General features: G+C 53.0%; 1 protein-coding gene across 2 annotated transcripts in view; it reads right to left on the reverse strand.

Annotated features, from left to right (window-relative positions):
- The window catches only part of PAK4 (p21 (RAC1) activated kinase 4), a 53,528-nt gene extending 40,062 nt beyond the window's left edge, over window positions 1-13,466 (reverse strand). For both annotated transcript variants that reach the window (XM_031659481.1, XM_009194422.4), the window contains exon 1: window positions 13,318-13,466. The gene's annotated coding sequence lies outside the window, so the exon portion shown is untranslated. The remainder of the gene's footprint in view (window positions 1-13,317) is intronic.
- Window positions 13,467-20,802: the final 7,336 nt, after the last annotated feature.

Consider the following 20,802-nt stretch of genomic DNA (forward strand, 5'->3'; position numbering starts at 1 on the left):
GAAGTCAGAGCACTCTACAAAGGCCAGCAAGGCTGGGGTGCTGCAGGAAAGCGGGGAGGGGCGGGCCCTGCCAAAGCTGCTGTGGGGAACGATGTGAATCAGGGAGGAATCGGCTGCAATCTCCATCACACGTGCTGCCCTCCACCTGTCACAGCGCAAAGGAGGATGGAGAACCCCCCACTGACCCACTGGAGGGTGCTGGAGTATCCCCATATCCTGCCACCCCCACAGAGTATCCCCACTTCCTGCCATGCTGTGGGGAGACCCCAGCTGAGCTGCTTCCCGCATCCCAGAGCCTATTCCCTAATAATTAAACCGTAAGCTGATTAGTCAAGGCAAACCTTTAATTAGCCCTTGAAATCATTCAGGAAAATTACAGCCTCCTTTCTGGGCGCCCTGCCCACCCTCCACCAGGGTCCAGGGGCGGTGCCAGGGAAGAAGCAGAGAATGGGGGAAGTGGCCTCCTCCACCGCCATGAGGTCCTCAGCCTAGGCTGAACCTAGGCTGCGAGGCATCTTGTGGGAGTGGAGGGCACAGACTCCCTGCCACATCATGAACTACCCTGGGAAAAACCCCACAAGAGGCGGCCAAGGCCTTGGCTGGAAAAGTGTGAATGAGAAGACAAACAAATGGAGAGACACACCACGTTCATGGATTGGGAGACTCAGCGTCAGGTGTGTGTGCACGAGCACACGTACATACACTGACGATGTACTTGTCTAATATGTAAAGGGAATTACAAAAAGTCAAGAATGGGCTGGACGCAGTGGCTCATGCCTGTAATCCCAGCACTGTGGGAGGCTGAGGCAGGCAGCTGGCTTGAGCTCAGGAGTTTGAGACCAGCCTGGGCAACATGGTGAAATCCCATCTCTACAAAAATACAAAAAAAAAAAAAAGTTTCAGAACAGGATGGCCAACATGGTGAAATCCCATCTCTACTAAAAATAAAACATAAAAAAATAGCCTGGTGTGGTGGCGTGCACCTGCAGTCCCAGCTACTGAGGCTGAGGCAAGAGAATTGCTTGAACCCGGGAGGCAGAGGCTGCGGTGAGCCAATCTTGCACCACTGCACTCCAGCCTGGGTGACAGAGCAAGACCCTGTCTCAAAAAAAAAAAAAAAAAGTCAAGAAGGGCTAAGACGCCAGGCACAGTGGCTCACGCCTGTAATCCCAGCACTTTGGGAGGCGGAGGCAGGTGGATCACAAGGTCAGGAGATCGAGACCATCCTGGCTGACACAGTGAAACCCCGTCTCTACTAAAAATACAAAAAATTAGCTGGGCGTGGTGGCGCATAACTGTAGTCTCAGCTACTAGGGAGGCTGAGGCAGGAGAATCGCTTGAACCCGGCAGGCAGAGGTTGCAGTGAGCTGAGATAGTGCCACTGCACTCCAGCCTGGGCGACAGAGCGAGACTCTGTCTCAAACAAACAAAAAAAAAGTGGGGGGTGGGAGAAAGTGACCTGAACTGGCCCTTCCTTCGCAGGAGTCTGGAAGAACAAATTAAAAGCTGCCCCACCTGACTGGCTACCAGAAAAACGCACATCAGACAACAGAGGAGATGCCACCAGATCTGTTCTAGTTTGCCAAATGGGCGAAGGACTTAGCATTGGTGCCCCCCTCACCTACGAATCTGTAAAATGGGTCACACGGGTGCGGCCACATCCTGGGATTTCAGGGAGGCCCAGGCAGCAGCTTGGGAGCACTGGCCAGGGCACAGGGCCGGCACACAGAAACCCTCCATTCGTCTTCCCTATTCATCACCCTGAAGAGCTTCCCGGATCCAGAATAAGGACTCCCCGGGCCCAAGCTTGGTCACACCAGACCTTCTCCTGCCTCCAAGCAGGGGTGCCCCAGATGGCTCCAGAGGCCTGGCTCCAAATGAGTGGCACCTGGGTCTGTTTATCCACCACCGCATCTCTGGGGGCCACACAAGCCAGCACTCCACCAAATTTGTTGGAAAAAAATAAACAATCACATTTGTATTTATGTGTCAGGCACCAGAATAAGTGTGTTAGGAGCAGAACTTCAGGGACATCCAGGAACACCGGAAGCAGCCCCCTTCTAGAGAGGAAGACGCTGAGGCAGAGACAGGCCCAGGCAGCTGTCAAGACTGGAATCCAGACGAACCCAAGAATCAACCTACCCGTCTTCCTTCAATTCCTCAAAGGCCCCCTGCACTCCCCCGCCCAGAGACCTCTGCACTGGCAGCTGCCTCAGCCTCCTCCCTTAGCTGAGGCCAAGTTCATCCTTCAAGTGACATTTCCTCCTCAGGAAAACCTGCTCGGTGTGCCCCACCCAGGGCGGGTCCCCATTACACGCTCTGGCAGCCCAGCTTACTACAGTTCAGTCAGTCAGTCGGTCGGTCAACCAGCATTTACGGAGAGACCACCACACCCCGATCCTTGAGAACACAGCAAGGGGCAGGGCAAGGCCCCGTGGTTCTATCCCTGCCCCCATGCCCTGAGGCTACATTATGCCAGGAGGCGAAATAAACCAACAGACCCACATGTCATCATGTAAGTAACCATCGTGAGTGTTACCGGGGGAAGGTGCTAGAGGGAGGGTGGCAGGGGCTGCTCCTGGAGACCCATGGTCAGGGAAGAAACATCTCCCCAAGAGGGCCACCGTCAGCAGAGGCTGCCTGAATGGAGGGAAGGAGGGTGCTGCCTGCCCAGGGGGCAGCAAGAACAAAGGCCCCGGGGTAGGACCCTCCTGGAATGTTCCAGGAATGGCAGCAAGAGAGGAGGGAAGCGGAAGCGGGGCAGGCAGGAAGGTGGCCGGGGACCTTGCAGCTTCTCTCCTGGGAGAGGTGGAGCCAGGGGAGGGCTCCTGCCAGGTGCGCACGGCTCCCTCTGGCTGTGCGCGGACAACTGTGGGGACAGTGGGGGAGGAGGGAGCAGGGAGCACGCCTCAATGGTCCAGGAGGGAGATGAGGGTGGCTTGAACTAGGTGGTGACAAGGAAGGGGGTGGCGACGAACGGGGATGACGAGAAAGGGGGGTGACGAGGAAGGAGGGTGATGAGGAAGGGGGATGACGAGGAAGGGGGTGACAAGGAAGGGGGTGACAAGGAAGGGGCTAACGAGGAAGGGGGTAATGAAGAAGGGGGTGATAAGGGGGGTGACGAGGAAGAGGGGGTGATGAGGAAGGGGATGACGAGGAAGAAGGGGTGATAAGGGGGGTGACGAGGAAGGGGGTGACGAGGAAGGGGGGTGACGAGGAAGGGGGTGACGAGGAAGGGGGGTGACAAGGAAGGGGGGCCCGCAGCGCCAGGTTATGTTCTCGGGTGGAGTGACAGGCTCTCCGGACACTTTGGATGTGGGGGTGGCAGGGGCAAGAGAGGAGTCAGGATGACACCACATTTGGAGAAGCCTGTTCCTGAAATAAGATGAAGGATGGGGGTTCCTGTTCCCAAAAATGGGGTCACTGTGGGAAGATGGGGGCTGGGAGCCTCCAGTCCGGCTTATCTCTCTGTCGCTCTTCAGTCGAGGTCTGTATTCCTGCTGGACTGAGCTCAGGGAGGGCTGCCTGCTGTTTGGGTTCACCCTTGGGTCGCTGGGCCCCAGCACAAAGCTGGTCAAAGAATATGCGCGTGGGTGCGGCGCAGTGGCTCACACCTGTAATCCCAGCACTTTGGGAGGCAGAGGCAGGAGGATCACTTGAGGTTAAGAGTTTGAGACCCACCTGGCCAACATGGTAAAACCCCGTATCTACTGAAAATACAAAATTAGCCAGGCGTGGTGGCCCACACCTGTAAATCCTAGCTACTTGGGGGGTTGAGGGAAGAGAATTGCTTGGATCTGGGAGGTGGAGGTTGCAGTGAGCCGAGATCGCGCTGCTGAACTCCAGCCTTGGTGACACAGCAAGGCTCCGTCTCAAAAAAAAAAAAAGAAGCAGCACTTGACTCCTGTCCACAGAATGGGCAAGAGTCGGAAGAGACAGGAGCAGCACGGGGAGGAGAAAATAACACGAGGGGCTCAGTCCGATGATAACCAGTGGTGTTAGTTTTGCAGAAAAGAATAAAAATGTTCCAAGGTCAACTAAAAAGTCCAACAGTACCAAACGTTGGCAAGGAGGTGCAGCAACTAAGATCCTCAGTCACCACTGCCAGGAGGATACACAGATATGACCACCTTGGGAGGCTGTGCGGCAGCATCCGCTAAATCCGAAGCTACCCTACCCTCTGCCCTGGGCTATGCACTCCCGGGTACATTCCCTGAAGAAACGCACGCACTGGCGCCCCAGGAGATGCTACAAAGAGATGGCTCACACCAGCGCAGCGGGAGATGGAGAAACAGAAGATTATATGGGGCTGGGCGCGGTGGCTCACGCTTGTAAACCCAGCACTTTGGGAAGCTGAGGCGGGTGAATCATCTGAGGTCAGGAGTTCAAGACTAGCCTGGCCAACATGGTGAAACCCCATCTCTAATAAAAATTAAAAAAAAAAAATTAGCCAGGCATAGTGGTGTACGCCCGTAATCCCAGCTACTCGGGAGGCTGAGGCAGGGGAATTGCTTGAACTCAGGAGGCGGAGAATGCAGTCAGCCAAGACTGCACCACTGTACTCCAGCCTGGGCGACAGAGCAAGACTCTGCGTCAAAGAAAAAAAAAGAATATTGTACGGCAACAAAGATGAATGACTACAGATACACTCAGCACACAGATGGACCTCACAGACCTAAGGGCCAAAGAAAGCACAGACAAGGACATCCTGGAAGATTCCACTTACGTCGAGTTCAAAAGCAGGCAAGATAACATTCTGTAATTCAAGGATGCACACCTCATGGTAAAAGCCATCAGGAAAAGCAAGGACACAGTGACCCCCAAGGTCAGGAGAGCGCTCCTGACTGTGGTGGTGATGGACAGGGGTATGGAGGGGCGGCTTCTGGGAGGTTGTGTTGTCTTTACTGAAGTGGTGGGGAAGTGTTGTTCACTTTGTAATTCTTTGATAAACTTACCTTAGCATTTCACGCACTTTTCTGTGGGCATGTTATAATTGACAATTATTAAAGATTTTTTAAAAGCAGTGGAGTTAGAAGCACTGTGTAGTCAAATAACGTGAGGCCAGGCTGCAGTGGAAGATTTGTGGGGAAGGGACGACAGAACTATGGAGACCCCTGTGGGTGGCAGGGAAGGAGTGTTCCTCGGGAGAGAGGGACACGGGGCTCCTGTGGGGAGGGAAGGGAGGGGTCTTCCCCTGGGGACGGGTCTGTGGAGGCGCTAGTGGCCCGCAGGGTCCTACTTTCTCCCCAAGCCCAGTGCTGACTGGTGGCTGTGGGCGCAGCGAGGGAGGGAAGGGAAGGGGAGGGGGGCTGGCACCCCACTCAGCCCAGGAAGGCCGGCCGCCTTCTGCCTCTGGGAGTAAAGTGTGGGAGTGGCAAAACCCAGCTGGGAACCGCTGCACAATGCTGCTTTATCAGGAGTTCCCAGGACAGGGCCAGGTGCCGGGTGGCAGGAGCAGGGAGGGCCCAGGAGGGGAGCTCTCTAGGTGAGGACCCCGCCCACCCGGTGCTCCCACTCCTCAAGGGGCAGGCTCGAAAGCTCCTGGGCAGCCTGCCTCTAATGGAGACAGCAGAGGGGTGGGGAAAGGAGGGAGAGCTTTGTAATCCTCGGGCTTAGCCCCGGGTGGCAGGCGAGGCGGCCACAGTGATTAGGAGCCAGGCCTCCAGCATCCAAATCCCAGCTCCACTTGCTCTGTGACCCGGGGCAGGTCTCCCAGGCTCTCAGTCTCCTCCCTAGAAAATGGAGACGGTAAGAACACGTGTGTCTTGGAGCTGATGGGAGGGTCCAGTAGGTTAGTTCACAGAAAGCACTCAAACAAGTGCCTGCTCATATTAATAATACAGCTATTGTGACATAGCTATAACATTAATAATACAGCTATTACTAATGCAGCTAACAGTCTTTGAGCACTTACTACACATTTTGCCTGCCGAGTATACATTTATATCCTCAAAACAACCCTAAGAGTAGATACCATTAGCACCCTCATTTTACAGAGGAGGACACCTGGGCACAGAGAGGCGGTGTGACTTGTCTGGGGTCACACAGCTAATAAGAGACAAAGCTGGCTCTGGAGGCCAAGCCCTTGACCTCTGCTGTGTCAGACGGGTTAGGAGCTCCAGAACAGAGCCAAGGGTTTGACTGCCACATCTGCCACATATTTGCTGTGGGATTGCTGGCCTGTGCCTCAGTTTCCCCTTCTCAGAGAAAGTAAAATTATCAGGAATAGAGAGCTCCGAGAAAAGGAAGCTCAAGATGGCTTTCAGTAACACAAAGCTGTCCCACTTTGCTCTGATTAAAATCAGAACCACAACGGGACTGTTTGTCACCTATCTGACTGGCAAAGGTGAGAGTGTCAGGTGACACCCATCTATTCCAGCAGGGGAGTGAGGAAACCCCGGCGCCATCAGACACTGAGGGGTGGGGAGTGTGAGCCGGACAACCTCCCCATCAGGGTGAAACACCACCGGCAAAGCTAACCGGGTGCCTGTCTCACACCACGAGGCCACGAGCTCAGACTCCCATCTAGAGACGTGCGCACAGTCACACTCAGGCGGGTGCAGTCCTGTTCACGGCACAGAAAGACGGGAACGGCCTGACGGCCATCAGTACACAACGGCTGTGCTGTCTGTGGGGGCGCGCGTGTGCATGGGACACTCGAGGCGGCACTCTGTGTCCTGACAGCGAGCCTCGGAGTGGGAAACGCAAAGCACAGGGCAGAACATAAACATGGGAAGTCCGCTCCATCTGAGTAAAAGCAAAAGGGAGGGGCAGGCACTTGGGGGAACAAATATTCCAAGAAAGAAAGAAAAGAAACCGGGGGTGATGATGCTATCTCTGGGAAGGGCCTGGCAGGCGGGTGGGAAAGAGATTTGCTCGTCCCTGTACATCCTTTTGTGCTGTGTGCAGTTTTTCAGTGATTATTTAGGGGAATAGGTAATGCACGCACATGGAGCAAAAACGTGCTTTCTGAAAATTAAAACACAGGAAAAGAGAAATGAGGTTAATAACACCTCCTCCTCAGGGTCTCTGGGTACAGCTGCACGACCATGCTCACAGACTCACAGCACACGCGTGCCTGGCACACGGAGTGGGGCCCCGGGGGGCTGGGGTTATTACAGCTCACTACTGGATGAGAACCCAGAGGGGGACAGGGTGCAGGGGGTGCCTGGCACGCGGACCTAGGGCCCCGGGGGGCTGGCGTTATTACAGTTCACTGTGGGATGAGAACCCAGAGGGGGACAGGGTGCAAGGGACGGAAACCGTCAAAAGCACCAAGTTCAACATTTACCAAATGCTTACTGCGTGTTGAGCATCGGGCTAAGCACGAGGCATACACAAGATCTCCTGTCCTCCCACAGCCCTGAGAGGTGGCCACCAATACCCCCTGTAATAGGTGAGGAACTGGAGGCCCAGGGAAGTTCTGTCTCTTACCCAGGGGCTCCCAGCCAGTGGGAAAGGCTAAGGGATGTGTGTGGATTGGGCAGTTCCGGCAGGGAAGTTCCCACTGGCCCTAGGGAAGGCAGCAGATGGCCTCCCAGCCTGGGGAGGGTCAGGGCAGGACCAGAGGGCCCCAGGAGACAGGCTTCAGTGAGCGGTGGCCTCCGTCGCATCCGCCAGAGCTGGCTCCCCTGGGATAGGAGAGTGTTCCCCTTCTCACCCTCTTTGGCCCCCCCAACCTTCCTGTGGGCCAAGGAATGTGGCAGACGAGAAGCCTTGGCCCCCGATGGGTGACTAGGCGGGAAGGGTCCCACCTTCCTGGCCGTGACTTGGAAGGAGGCTGCTTCCTGCTGGCAGCATGTGAGGGGCTGGGCTCGGTGATGGGAGAAACAGCTGCTGGGGACACCCCTGACCGGTGTCTGGCCAGGAAGTCTGGCTCGCCTGAGCCAGTGGAACGAGGAGTAGATGAGAAAGCAAAGGGAGGCCCGGAGGGAGGTAGGGACCCAGCGCCCAGAAACTACCAGGTAGAACAGGTCCCCACGGAGCTTCTGTCAACAAAGGAGCCTGGGTAAGAACCAACTGGACAGGTATCAAGCCTGTCTTGTCCAAGCCAGTTCCAAATCACAGAAGGGCAGCCCCAGTAAGCAGTGACACTGAAGCCCCAAGGCCTGGGGTTCAGTCCTACCTCTGCTACTGCCTGCTGTGTGACCTTCCGCAAGCCCTGTACCTCTCTGGGCCTCCTTTCTCATCTCTAGAGTGAGGATGATACTAGCACCGACTTCACAGGTTGCTGTGAAGATGAGTAAGGTAACACGGGTAAAGCGCTGATGACCTCGGCTGGCACGAGGATGCTCCTCCATCGCTGTCCCCTCGTCCTCTCCACCCTCTTCTGCTTGGACTGTCACAGTAGCCTCCCCACAGTCTCCCTGTTGCCATCCCCCCGCGATCCGTCCCCCACACAGCAGCCCGAGCAATCTTTATAAAAGGAAAACCAGATGTCGCTAAAGCCTCTGATGACTTCCCATTATGCACAGAATGGAATCCACATACCCCACCGGGCTCTGCCAGGCCCTGCTGTATCCGACACAGCCTCCAAGCCTCTGACCCCAGCCCCTGCTCAGCCACACTGGCTTTTCTGTTGCTTTTTTATTTATTTCTGTTGTATTTTATGTATTTCTTTAACTGCTCTTTGCAGAGCAAGGCTACCACGCAGTCAGGGTGCACAGGGCACCCTACACTGGCCTATCTGATGATCTTCGACCATCCCGAGGTCATTCCGACCTCAGGGCCTTGGCACTTCTGTACCCACGACCTGTCACATTCTTTCTACCTCCTTCCAGCCTCGCTTATATTTTCTCATCAGTCAGATGTCATCTTATCCAGAGAGCCCTCCTCGATTCCCCATGCTGGGTCACATGCCTCCTCCGGCTTCCTACGGCCCCTGCGCCTCCATTCCAGTCCCAATCCCTCTCTGTGCCCCTCTCCACCATCCGGCCCCACCCCCTCTGCCTGGGTTTCCCCATCCTTCTCTGACCCCTCTGCCTGGATCCCCCCCAATCCCACCCCGACCTCTCTGCCTGGGTGCTCCACCATCCCGCCCGGACCCCTCTGCCTGGGCCCCACCATCCCGCCCGGACCCCTCTGCCTGGGCCCCACCATCCCACCCAGACCCCTCTGCCTGGGCCCCACCATCCCGCCCGGACCCCTCGCCTAGGCCTCTCCTTCATGGCCCTGGCCTCTCTGGGGACAGCAGGTCTGCCTCCTTCACTGTACTATAATCTACAAGGGTAGAGCTGGGCTGTGTTGGTTACCACTGGGATCAACAATCAGATACACAGAAAGAATGTTGCAACGCCTCACCAGCCTCCAACTTCCACCTCCGTCCTCCCTGCCTCCCTACTGAGAGGTTCAAGTCAGTATAGTTCTCTCTCCCAGCTGTCACCCCTGGCACCTGCCCCTAAGGGCAGTTGGGGCAAAGTTGCAGTCACCATCCTGGATGCCCAAGGGGGTAAAGGTGAAAGCCCCCCCAGCCTGCCTTCTCCTCTGCACGTAGGGACTCAGTGGGGACCAGGTCCCAGCTAAGCCAGTTGCGTGAACCATCTCCCCATGTTTCCAACCAGACTGGTGGGTGGGTGGGTCCATAAACCTCCCATCTCACGGCCGAGGAAATCATTTCAGCGAGGGCCACAAAGCTGTCCAAAGCAGGACTTGGAATGAAGGGAGCCTCGGAGCCTGCTGGGGAGGACAGTGGTCCAGCCACTGGGGGCGTGACTTGGCAACCGCCAGGAAAGTGGGGAGCTCTGGCTTTTCCGCTGCTAGGCATATGCCGGACAGACTCTGGTCATGGTCTACAGGAACACGGGTTCCAGAAGGCCCATCATCACACTGTTACGGCCCCAACAGGAGACCACCTCAGTGGCCATCAATAGGTGAAGAGGTAACTCCTGTGTGACACCATCACAAAAAGAAATACCAACAAGAAAAACAAATGGCCTGTCCTAGACCAACACACATCCCCATGGAGAGAGATCCAAACTCCAATGCTCAGCTCAAAGCGGGCTGCAGGGGTGCACGCCTATAATCCCAGCTACTCCAGAGGCTGAGGTGGGAGGATCACTTGAGTCCAGGAGTTAGAGTCCAGTCTAGGAAACATAGCAAGACCCCATCTCAAATATACCTATAATGTTGAACAAAAACAGCAAGTTGCAGAAAGCCATGTTTATGGTGACACCATTTATCTGAACAGTGAAACAACGGTGGTCAGCCCCTGCTGGCCATAAGAACTGTCCAGGGAGCTTCCAAAAGCCTGAGGCCAGCCCCAGCCCAGACCAAGTAAGTTGGAAGCAGAATTTCCATGGCAGGCCTGGGCCAAAGCATCTTTTCAGGGCTCTCCAGGGGGTTCCAATGTGCAGCCAGGGGCAAGAGCTGTTGCTCTACTGGTGGTGAATACATCCAAGGGCAGTAAAAGTGTGAAAGGCAGAAGAGGAATGGTGACCGCCATGCCCAGGACAGCGGCTGCCCCTGGAAGGGAGGGAGGAAGCGGGGGAGGAGGAGACTCTTGGCCTCTAACTGCATCACGGTGTGTTCTGTCCCAGGCCAGACACTGGCTGGATGTATGAGTGTTTCATTACACTGAAAGCCCTGCTTTTTCCCCTACCTGAACGTGTGTTGAAGGAATAAAAGTGGCAAATAAGAAATCATTTGTCCAAGGTCCCACGGCTGGTAAATGAGCGAGGGACCTGAATATGGGTCTCCAATGCCCAAACCCTATCCTTCTTTATCTTTTTGGCACTTTATCTGTGCCAAACCCTGAGACGCTGAGTGAGCTGGCACCGCAAGGCTGGGAGGCTGGGCCAGCCTCAGAGGGCTGCCTGGCAGCATGCCGGCTCCCCAACCCTGCCAGAGCCAGGTGGGGATGGGGTGGCTGCCAGAGAAAGCCAGGAGGCAAGTGGAGCAAGGGCCTCCACTGTCTCTGAGGCCCTCCCCAGGCAGCAGTCGGGTGGCAGCAGCAGCAGCAGCAGCAAGACTAATGCTTACACAGCAATTACTACATGCGGGGCCTTGGGCCAAGGCTCTCTAGCCCGCATCCTCACGGCAATTCTATGAGGCAGCGCTAACGCTATGCCCATTTTGCAGAAGTGGAAACGGAGGTCCTCTCACGCTCTGTGAGTGATGGAGCAGGGTGTGTACCAGGCATCCCTGGTCCAGCACTGCTTTCTGAACCACACTCCATCACGGCCTCACGCAGCTCCACACACACAGGTACTTCTCAGCCCTCCCCTGCTCCCACCGTCCCTCCAAGGCTGAGCACCCTCAGGGTCTCGCCCTGAACCTACACAGACTACGTGTTGCCCCAGATTCCCAACTCTGCACCCGAGTCCTGACCTCCACTCATGCCAGGGCCTCTGCACACACTGCTCCTCCTGCCTGGTGAGCCCATTCCCAGCCCTCCTCCCCATCCTTCAGAGCCTTCCCAGGGGAAAGGGACTCAGGCTTCAGCCCACGGTAGGGGCACTCTCCCGGCTCCCTGAAGACGCCCTTGCAAGCCACACCACCGTTTGTAGAGACGTAGCCTCGTGTCACTGGCTTGGGGGCTGGTTCCACTGTGCTCCAACCAGGGGACTGAGTGCCCTCTGAGGCTAGGGGCTCTGCGGATCTCGTCCACTGCCACACTCCAGCACCCAGCATACTGCCCAACAGTCAACCCCCAGCAATGTCGCATCCTCTGCAGGCCAGGCAGGGCTTCGTGGGGACCGAGGCAAGCAACCCCACAGAGCAATTCCACCATGCACCCTAATAATTAAGGTAAGGAGGGAGGGAACGGCTGGGCAGATGAGAGAACAAGAGCCTGCAGAAAGTGCGAGCCAGGGTGGTCCCGGGCCAGCTGAGAGTGAGCGACCTGTCAGTGAGAGAGGGCAGGGTGGGGAAAGGATTCCCAGCAGAAGGAACAGGAAGGTCAAAGATCGGGTGGGAGGCATGGGCCTGGGGTTGGAGAACAACAAACGGGCTGGGGAGAAATGGGCAGAGCCGTAGGAAGTAAGGTGGGAGTGACTGAGGACCACAGCGAGAGCTTAGAGTTTTAAGAACAGTGAACACCCAGCTCTGTCCGCGGTACCACCCAGGGACACCCTCCCCAGTTAGAAGCCCATCCGACTCCCTCGCTGGGACTCCAGACCACCCACAAACACTCCACTCCCATAGGCCCACGGCAATCTGCCCTGCCAGATCACCCCTTCCAAGGAAACCAAGCTGACAATCCCATAGGCCCAGGGAGTGGCCCAGCCCTGTCCAGCCCCCTGCTTCCAGGAGAGACCTAATGGCCAGCACTGGACAATGTGACGACCAGGAGCAGGAGCCCTGGCATCACCCAGGCCCAGCTTCGATTAACTCTGCCTTCAGCAGAAACTTCTGAGCCTCACTTTTCCCGTCTGTAAAACAGGTTCATGTTGAGCAGTCACTTCACAAGATTGCAGCAGGGGTGAAATACGACCAGGCACACAGGGCGTGGAGCACAGTGTGAGCCCTCATTAAACATTAACCAACATTATGATGATTTGAGAGGCGGTCGGCCAGAGCAGGGCTCTGGGCCAGAACCCCAGAGTTAGAATCCCAGCGCACAACTTACGCATCGGGTGACCTTGGGCAAATCACTTAACCTCTTAATACCAGGTTAAGACCCCCTAAGACTGTAGTGAGAACTGAATCAGCTCATACAAGTAAAGCGTTAAAAAAAGGGTCTAGCCCATAGTAAGTGCTTCATGAGTGTTTGCCATTATTATTTGTGGGAGAGTTCCCCCTTCTCCTGCCACCAGGAAGCATCTCTGACCCCGCCCCTGGATGCCCCGCCCCCCCGTCCCCTGCAATACGCCCTCCTTGGGTTTTAATTTTTGACTCTGGGAAACAGCTGCCCCGCTGTCAGATTCTCACCTTTGCACCTTCTAGGCACGCCCCAGCTTTGAACCCCTAAAAGACGCCCCCGAACCTAAAACTCATTCATCTGCTCCGCTGGGGGCAGCTTTAAACCTCCAACCTGGGGCCCCTGGGGCTGAGGCCTCTGACCCTTGTAGAGGCAGCCTCACCTCAAATTATTAACTTGGACCCCATGTTTTTTGAGCCTCGCCCAGATCCCCTCGAACGCGCCCCCACTTCGAATTTCAAACTTTGCACTCCCCTTCGCCACGCCCCCTTCGCTGGTTTGACCTCCGACCTCCACTACAACTCCCTCCAGACTGCGTTAACCCCCGACCCCTCGGACGCGACCCTTCCCTCCACCAGTGAACTTTGACCCCAGCGGCCCCGCCCCCCTCCTCGCGGAAACGCCGTCCCTCCGCCAGCGCCCGGCCCACTGCAAGCCCCTGGCCGAACCCCTTATCCTACCGGCTCGGCGCCGCAGTCGCTCGCGGCCTAGCTGCTCGGCCTGGAACTCCGCGCCCTCGCGCCTCCCTCAGCTCGCTTGCGCCGCCGCCACCGCGGATACTGCCGCCGCCATGTTGAATCCCCAACGAACATCCGGGGTTTTCCCCGCTCACCGCCCACCAGTCCCCATAGCAACGAGGCTGACCGGGCAGTGGGCAGGATCAGCGCGGGGGCGGAGTCGGGCCCCTCTCAGGGCCCGCTCCAGCCTCCGATTGGTGCAGAGCGTCCAATCGGAAACCTTCGTGCAGAAAATGCCAAGCGGGGATTGGAAATTTTGGAAAAGGTGCGGGAAGGCTGGCTCCCAGCCCACTGAAGTCCTTAAAGGGGAAATGACTGTTTTCGTGTGATACCGATTTTCTAACTTCCCCCCAGAAGGAGTTTAGGGGCTGGGAGAGAGTAATGAGTTAATAATGGGCAGAAACAGTTCTTAAGCACTTACTAGGAGCCAGGCACCTGGACAAGTGCTTTACTTGCATTTTCTCGCTGCATATACATCCCTGTGGTATAATATCATTAATATCCGTTTTACAGATAAAGAAACTGAGATTCAGAGGGTGAAATAGCTGGCAGAAAGAAGGTAATGAGTTTTGAACGCTGGTCTGTCTGAGCCCGGTAACCTGATACTGTTTGATCTTAAATTTTAAAATACGTTTTTACAAAGTAATTAGTCAAAATATTAGAAACAAACACCAGACATCTTCTTTTTAAAATTTATTTTATTTTATTTGTACTTATTTATTTATCTTGAAACGGAGTTTCCCTCTTGTTGCCCAGTCTGGAGTGCAATAGCTCGATCTCAGCTCACTGCAACTTCTGCCTCCCGGGTTCGAGAGATTCTCCTGCCTCAGCCTCCTGAGTAGCTGGAATTACAGGCGCCCACCACCACGCCCGGATAATTTTTTGTATTTTTAGTAGAGAGAGCGTTTCACCATGTTGGCCCGGCTGGTCTCGAACTCCTGACCTCAGGTGATCCACCCGCCTTGGCCTCCCAGAGTGCTGGGATTATAGGCATGAGCCACCGCACCGGCCTTTTTCTTTCATTTTTAGAGAGGGTTTTGCCGTGTTGGCCAGGCTGGTCTCGAACTCCTGGGCTCAAGCTATACTCCCGCCTCGACCTCCCAAAGTGCTGGGATTGCAGGTGTGAGCAAAGGCGCCCCGCCAGACAGCTCTCCTCCTGGATCTTAGTCACTGGACTCTAGCCTTCATGCTGTTCCTGAACTCTATCAGGTGCGCTCTCACCTCAGTCTTTGCATTGGCTGTTCCTCTGTCAGGAACATACTCTTCCCCCAGGTATCCTTATCTCTCCCTTCCTCCCTTTTTTCAGGGCTTTACACAGATGTCACTTTCTCTGTGAAATAATTCCCTCGCCCACCCTAAGGAAAGCAGCAAACATCCCTCTCACATACTACCAAACCCTGTCTGCTTTTTTCTTATTTCTCGTTGCTAATTGTAGTTATTGCCTGTTGGTGGTCTCCTCTGCTGGAATGTCAGCCCCATGACAACACGGATTTCTGTCTTTGTTCACTGCTGCATTCCCAGCGCCCTGGCACCGTTGACATGTAGATGCTCAGTAAACATTGGTGGAAGGGATGTTTGAATGAGTGGTAATTCCACCCCTTCAGAGATATCAGAGATACTCTTAAATGTTTGGTGCTTCTCCTCTGCCCCAGAACAGCCACATAGTAGACATTTAATTAATTTCTATTAATGTCTGTGGCAACAATGAATGAGTGATTGAATGATGAGTTAATGAATGAACGATTGAATGAGTTAATTTTTCTTTATGTTTACCTACCCTTTTTCTTTTTATTTGTTCATTCTTTTTTTTCTCTCTCTCTCTCTCTTTCTTTTTTTTTTTTTAGGTAGGGGTTTTATTCTGTCACCCAGGTGGGGTTGCAGTCTGAAACTCCTGGGCTCAAGTGATCCTTCCACCCCAGCCTCTCAAGTAGCTGGGACTACAGGCATATGCCACCACACTGGCTAATTTATTTTCCCCTTCCCCTCCCGGTCCCTCCCCTCCCCTCCCCTTCCCGTCCCTCCCCTCCCCTTCCCTTCCCTTCCCTTCTTTCAGAATCAGAATCTCACTTTGTCACCCAGGCTGGAGTGCAGTAGCATGATCTTGGCTCACTGCAACCTCCGCCTCTGGGGTTCAAGCAACTCCTGGGTGCCTGCCACCATGCTCGGCTAATTTTTGTATTTTTAGTAGAGACGGGGCTTTCCCATGTTGACCAGAATGGTCTCGAACTCCTGACCTCAAGTGATCTGTCCACCTTGGCCTCCCAAAGTGTTGGATTACAGGCATGAGCCACTGCATCCGGCTTGGCTAATTTCCTTAATTTTTAGTAGAGACGCAGTCTCGTTGTGTTGCCCAGGCTGGTCTTGAACTCCTGGCCTCAAACAGTCCTCTCACCTTGGCCTCCCAAAGTGTTGGGATTGCAGGTGTGAGCCACCATGCCTGACCCCTTTTCTCTTTTAACAAAATTGGACACATACATTTGTAAAGAATGTTGTGTCTTTTATTTAATTTATTTATTTATTTATTTTTTTTTTTTGAGGCAGAGTTTTGCTCTCCTTGCCCAGGCTGGAGTACAATGGCATGATCTCAGCTCACCACAACCTCCGCCTCTCAGGTACAAGCGATTCTCCCTCCTCAGCCTCCTGAGTAGCTGAGATTACAGGCATGTGCCACCACGTCCAGCTAATTTTGTATTTTCAGTAGAGACGGGGGTTTCTCCATGTTGGTCAGCCTGGTCTCGAACTCCTGACCTCAGGTGATCCGCCCCCCTCGGCCTCCCAAAGTGCTGGAATTTCATGTGTGAGCCACCGCGCCCAGCCTAGAATGTTGTGTCTTTTAAAACACAAGATTGTAAATATCACCAGTGTCTTTCCATGTCATTAAATATTCTTCAAGAAGATTAGTTTTAATGACTACGTAAGATGCCATCCTATCAATGAACTTGAATTTGTTTAATCACTGTCCTTTTGAACATCTATGCTGTAGTACCTTGCCATTATAAATAACCATCCTCCCTGTCACGCAACATCCAAGCAGCTAAATATTTGTGCCCGTCTCTATTTCCTTGTGCCTGTCTCTAATTATTGTTCCTACTGCAAATGAAACTTCTGGGTCAAGGAGAAGGTATATCTTTAAGAATTAAGAATAGTAACTGGCTGGGTGCGGTGGCTCCCGCCTGGAATCCCAGCATTTTGGGAGACCGAGACAGGCGGATCACTTGAGGTCAGGATTTCGAGATCAGCCTGGCCAACCTGGTGAAACCCCCGTCTCTACTAAAAATACAAAAATTAGCTGGACGTGGTGGCACACGTCTGTAATCCCAGCTACTCAGGAGGCTGAGGCAGGAGAATCGCTTGAACTTGGGAGTCAGAGGGTACAGTGAGCCAAGGCGGCAGAGGTGGCATCACTGCACTCCAACCTGGGCGACAGAGTGAGTGAGACTCTCTCAAAAAAAAAAAAATGATAACAGTTCCCATGTTTCAAGCATTTCTGTGCATGAGGAGGCATGGTGCTAAGCCCTGTAATTGTAACAACTAAAGCTGTGAATATTCATCCCTTTTCCAGAGGAGGAAACTGAGGCTTAGAGGAGTAACTTCACTTGCTCAAACTCAAGGACCAAGGGGGCAAACCCAGCTTTGACTCCTGGGCACTGTTCTCATTGACTGCCCTCTGCTGCCTCCTCATGGCCTGGGACACACATTGCCAAATTGTGCTATAGGGATCCAACTCACACTCCCAGCAGCCTTCAGAGAAAACGTGCCCTTTAAAGAATCCTTGTCAGCACTGGGTGCCGGGCGCAGTGGCTCACACCTGTAATCCCAGCACTTTGGGAGGCCGAGGCGGCCGGATCACGAGGTCAAGAGATAGAGACCATCCTGGTCAACTTGGTGAAACCCCGTTAGCTAGGCTTGGTGGCGGGCGTCTGTAATCCTAGCTACTCAGGAGCCTGAGGCAGGAGAATTGCTGGAACCCGGAGGTAGAGGTTGCAGTGAGCCAAGATTGCACCACTGCACTCCAGCCTGGCGACAGAGCAAGATCGCATCTCAAAAAAAAAAAAAAAAAAAAAGAAGAAGAAGAATCATTGTCAGCATTAAACATTCTTGTTTTTGTACTCTTTTGAAATGCTTGTGTCTTGCAGAATCATTAAAAACAAACAAACAGGCCGGGCGTGGTGGCTCAAGCCTGTAATCCCAGCACTTTGGGAGGCCGAGACGGGCGGATCACGAGGTCAGGAGATCGAGACCATCCTGGCTAACACAGTGAAACCCCGTCTCTACTAAAAAATACAAAAAACTAGCCGGGCGAGGTGGTGAGCGCCTGTAGTCCCAGCTACTTGGGAGGCTGAGGCAGGAGAATGGCGTAAACCCGGGAGGCGGAGCTTGCAGTGAGCTGAGATCCGGCCACTGTACTCCAGCCTGGGCGACAGAGTAAGACTCCGTCTCAAAAAAAAAAAAAAAAAAAAAACCAACCAACCAAACAAACAAACAAACAAAAAAAAAAACAAAAAAAAAACAAGACCAGGAGCTGAGATGACAACATCTTGTTCTGGTCATAGTGACAGGAGGAGGGGCAGGTGAAGCCTTTGCCTCTTTAACGCCCTGCACAAACTTCAGAGCTTTAGGTTCTAGAACTCATTTTTGGGGAAGTCCCCTTCTAACTTAGTTGGGGATTGCAGTCAGTAGTCAGATCCCTGGAACAATCCCAGGGACAGATCCACCCCAAGGGCTTACTCAGGGTGAGCAATCAGGCCCTGCTACTCCAGGACCCTGGAAGAGGAAAATCAGACTCCAAAAAGCCCCCCTACAGAAGGCTTCCCAGTGGGGGTGTTGAGGAGGTGACCTTGAGGAATGGAAAAAGGCAAGGAGGGTGAAGAGGATTTGGCTTCATAAAAATGATACATTTCAGTACATCAAGGAAAAAGATACATTGTAAAGTATGGATGGCAAGCAAAGTTTTATGTCCTTCATATGTAAAGAGCATCTGCAGATCAATAACAGAAAAAGGTAAACATACAACAGAAAAAAATAGGCAAAGGACCTAAAATAAATAAATAAATAACACAGACAGTGAATACAAAAAATTGAATTGGTGAACAAATAATGAAATAAGTATTTTTTTTTTTTTTTTTTTTTTTGAGGCGGAGTCTCGCTCTGTCGCCCAGGCTGGAGTGCAGTGGCGCGATCTCGGCTCACTGCAAGCTCCGCCTCCCGGGTTTACGCCATTCTCCTGCCTCAGCCTCCCGAGTAGCTGGGACTACAGGGGCCGCCACCACGCCCGGCTAATTTTTTGTATTTTTAGTAGAGACGGGGTTTCACTGTGTTAGCCAGGATGGTCTCGATCTCCTGACCTCGTGATCCGCCCGTCTCGGCCTCCCAAAGTGCTGGGATTACAGGCTTGAGCCACCGCGCCCGGCCTGAAATAAGTATTAAACTGAGATTTGCTTTTGGTCTCTCAGAAAAATGTTTTTAAATATATATTATATAATTAGTGCTGATGAGAGTATACACTATCAGCACTCTAATACCCCACTGTGGACTGGATCTGGGCAGCTTTTTGGTGATATCTTTCAAGAGACTGGGTGACAGAGTGATACCCTGTCTCAAAAAAAAAAATTATTTTTCAATAGAATTATGTTAAAAATGTTTTTAAAATGCAGTAGAATAAAATTTGGATTTTAGTTAATAATATATCAATATTGGTTTATCAATGTTAACAAACAATCATACTAATATAAGTTTTTGTTTTTGTTTTTTTTTTGAGACAGAGTCTCGCTCTGTCCAACCAGGCTGCAGTGCAGTGGCGCAATCTCGGCTCACTGCAACCTCTGCCTCCCAGATTCAAGCAATTCTTCTGCTTTAGCCTGCAGAGTAGCAGGGATTACAGGCACACACCACCATGCCTGGTTAATTTCTTTTTGTATTTTTAGTAGAGATGGGGTTTTACCATGTTGGCCAGGCTGCTCCCGAACTTGTAACTTCAGGTGATCTGCCCTCCTCAGCCTCCCAAAGTGCTGGGATTACAGGAGTGAGCCACCGCGCCTGGCCTACATTCTATTTTATTTTATTATTATTTTTTTTTATTTAGCTAGCTAGCTAGCAAGGACGGGGAGAGTGTCTCACTTTGTTGTCCAAGCTGGTCTTGAACTCCTGGCCTCAAGCGATCCTCCTGCCTTGGCCTCCCAAAGTGCTGAGATTTCAGCCCTCTTTTTAAAAATTAACAGATAAAAGTGTATGTATTTAACGTGTACAACACGATGTTTGAAGTATATATACATTTTGGGATGACTAACTCTAGCTAATTAACATATGCATTACCTCACGTAACTATCATTTTTGTGTCTGCTTTATCCTTTTTTGCATGGTTTGAGTTTATATATTTTTAGCAATGAGTGTGTTGCTTTCTCACCTGAAATAAAATAAAACTATTACCATTTTTAAAATTTGCTGAAAAGAAGCACCGAAGATCCGGAGGGAGGAAGGGGCTAAGAGGAAAGACTCCTGTCCTAGGAGGGAACCCATATAACAGAAACCCCTGCAAAAAACCTCCAAGAGCATCCTGTCTCTTTGGCTGTGTGTGTGGGATCCGGGAGAAACTGAGTTTCCTCCTCGACTTTTTGCCCGCTCCACAGGCTCTGTCCTCATCTCCCTCCATGTCCCCCTTGCTCAATCTTAGGGTGGCCAAATGTAGCCAATAAAAATATAAAATGCAGGCCGGGCATGGTGGCTCACGCCTGGAATCCCAGCACTTTGGGAGGCAGGAGGATCACCTGAGCCCAGGAGTTCAAGACCAGCCTGGGAAACATAGCGAGACCCCCCACCACCCTCGCCCCCCAACCACTGTCTCTACAAGAAAAAGAAAAAAGAAAATTAGCCGGGCCTGGTGGCACTCACCTGTGGTCCCAGTTACTTGGGAGGCTGAGGGAGGATGATTGCTTGAGCCCTGGACATTGAGGCTGCAGTGATCTGTAATTGCACTACTGCACTCCAGCCTGGGCAACAGAGCAAGATCCTGTCTCAAAAAATAAAATAAAAATAGGCCAGGTGCAGTGGGTCACGCCTGAAATTCCAGCATTTTGGAAGACTGAGGCGGGTGTATTACCTGAGGTCAGGAGTTCAAGACCAGCCTGGTCAACATGGTGAAACCCCGTCTCTACTAAAAATACAAAAATTAGCCAGGTGTGGTGGTGGGCGTCTGTAATCCCAGCTACTCAGGAGCCTGAGGCAGGAGAATCGCTGGAACCCTGGAGGTAGAGGTTGCAGTGAGCCAAAATTGCGCCACTGCACTCCAGCCTGGACAACAAGAGCCAAACACTCCATCTCAAAAAATAAGAATAAATGAAGAACTCATTCAGGTGCTGGGAGGGTGGTGCGCCCCAACTCCATGGGGACAGAAGCTGCTATGCTCACCCTATGTATCTCTTCATTTAAGTA

The sequence above is a fragment of the Papio anubis genome, chromosome 20 (genome assembly GCF_008728515.1).
Source record: "Papio anubis isolate 15944 chromosome 20, Panubis1.0, whole genome shotgun sequence".
Classification (NCBI taxonomy): domain Eukaryota; kingdom Metazoa; phylum Chordata; class Mammalia; order Primates; family Cercopithecidae; genus Papio; species Papio anubis.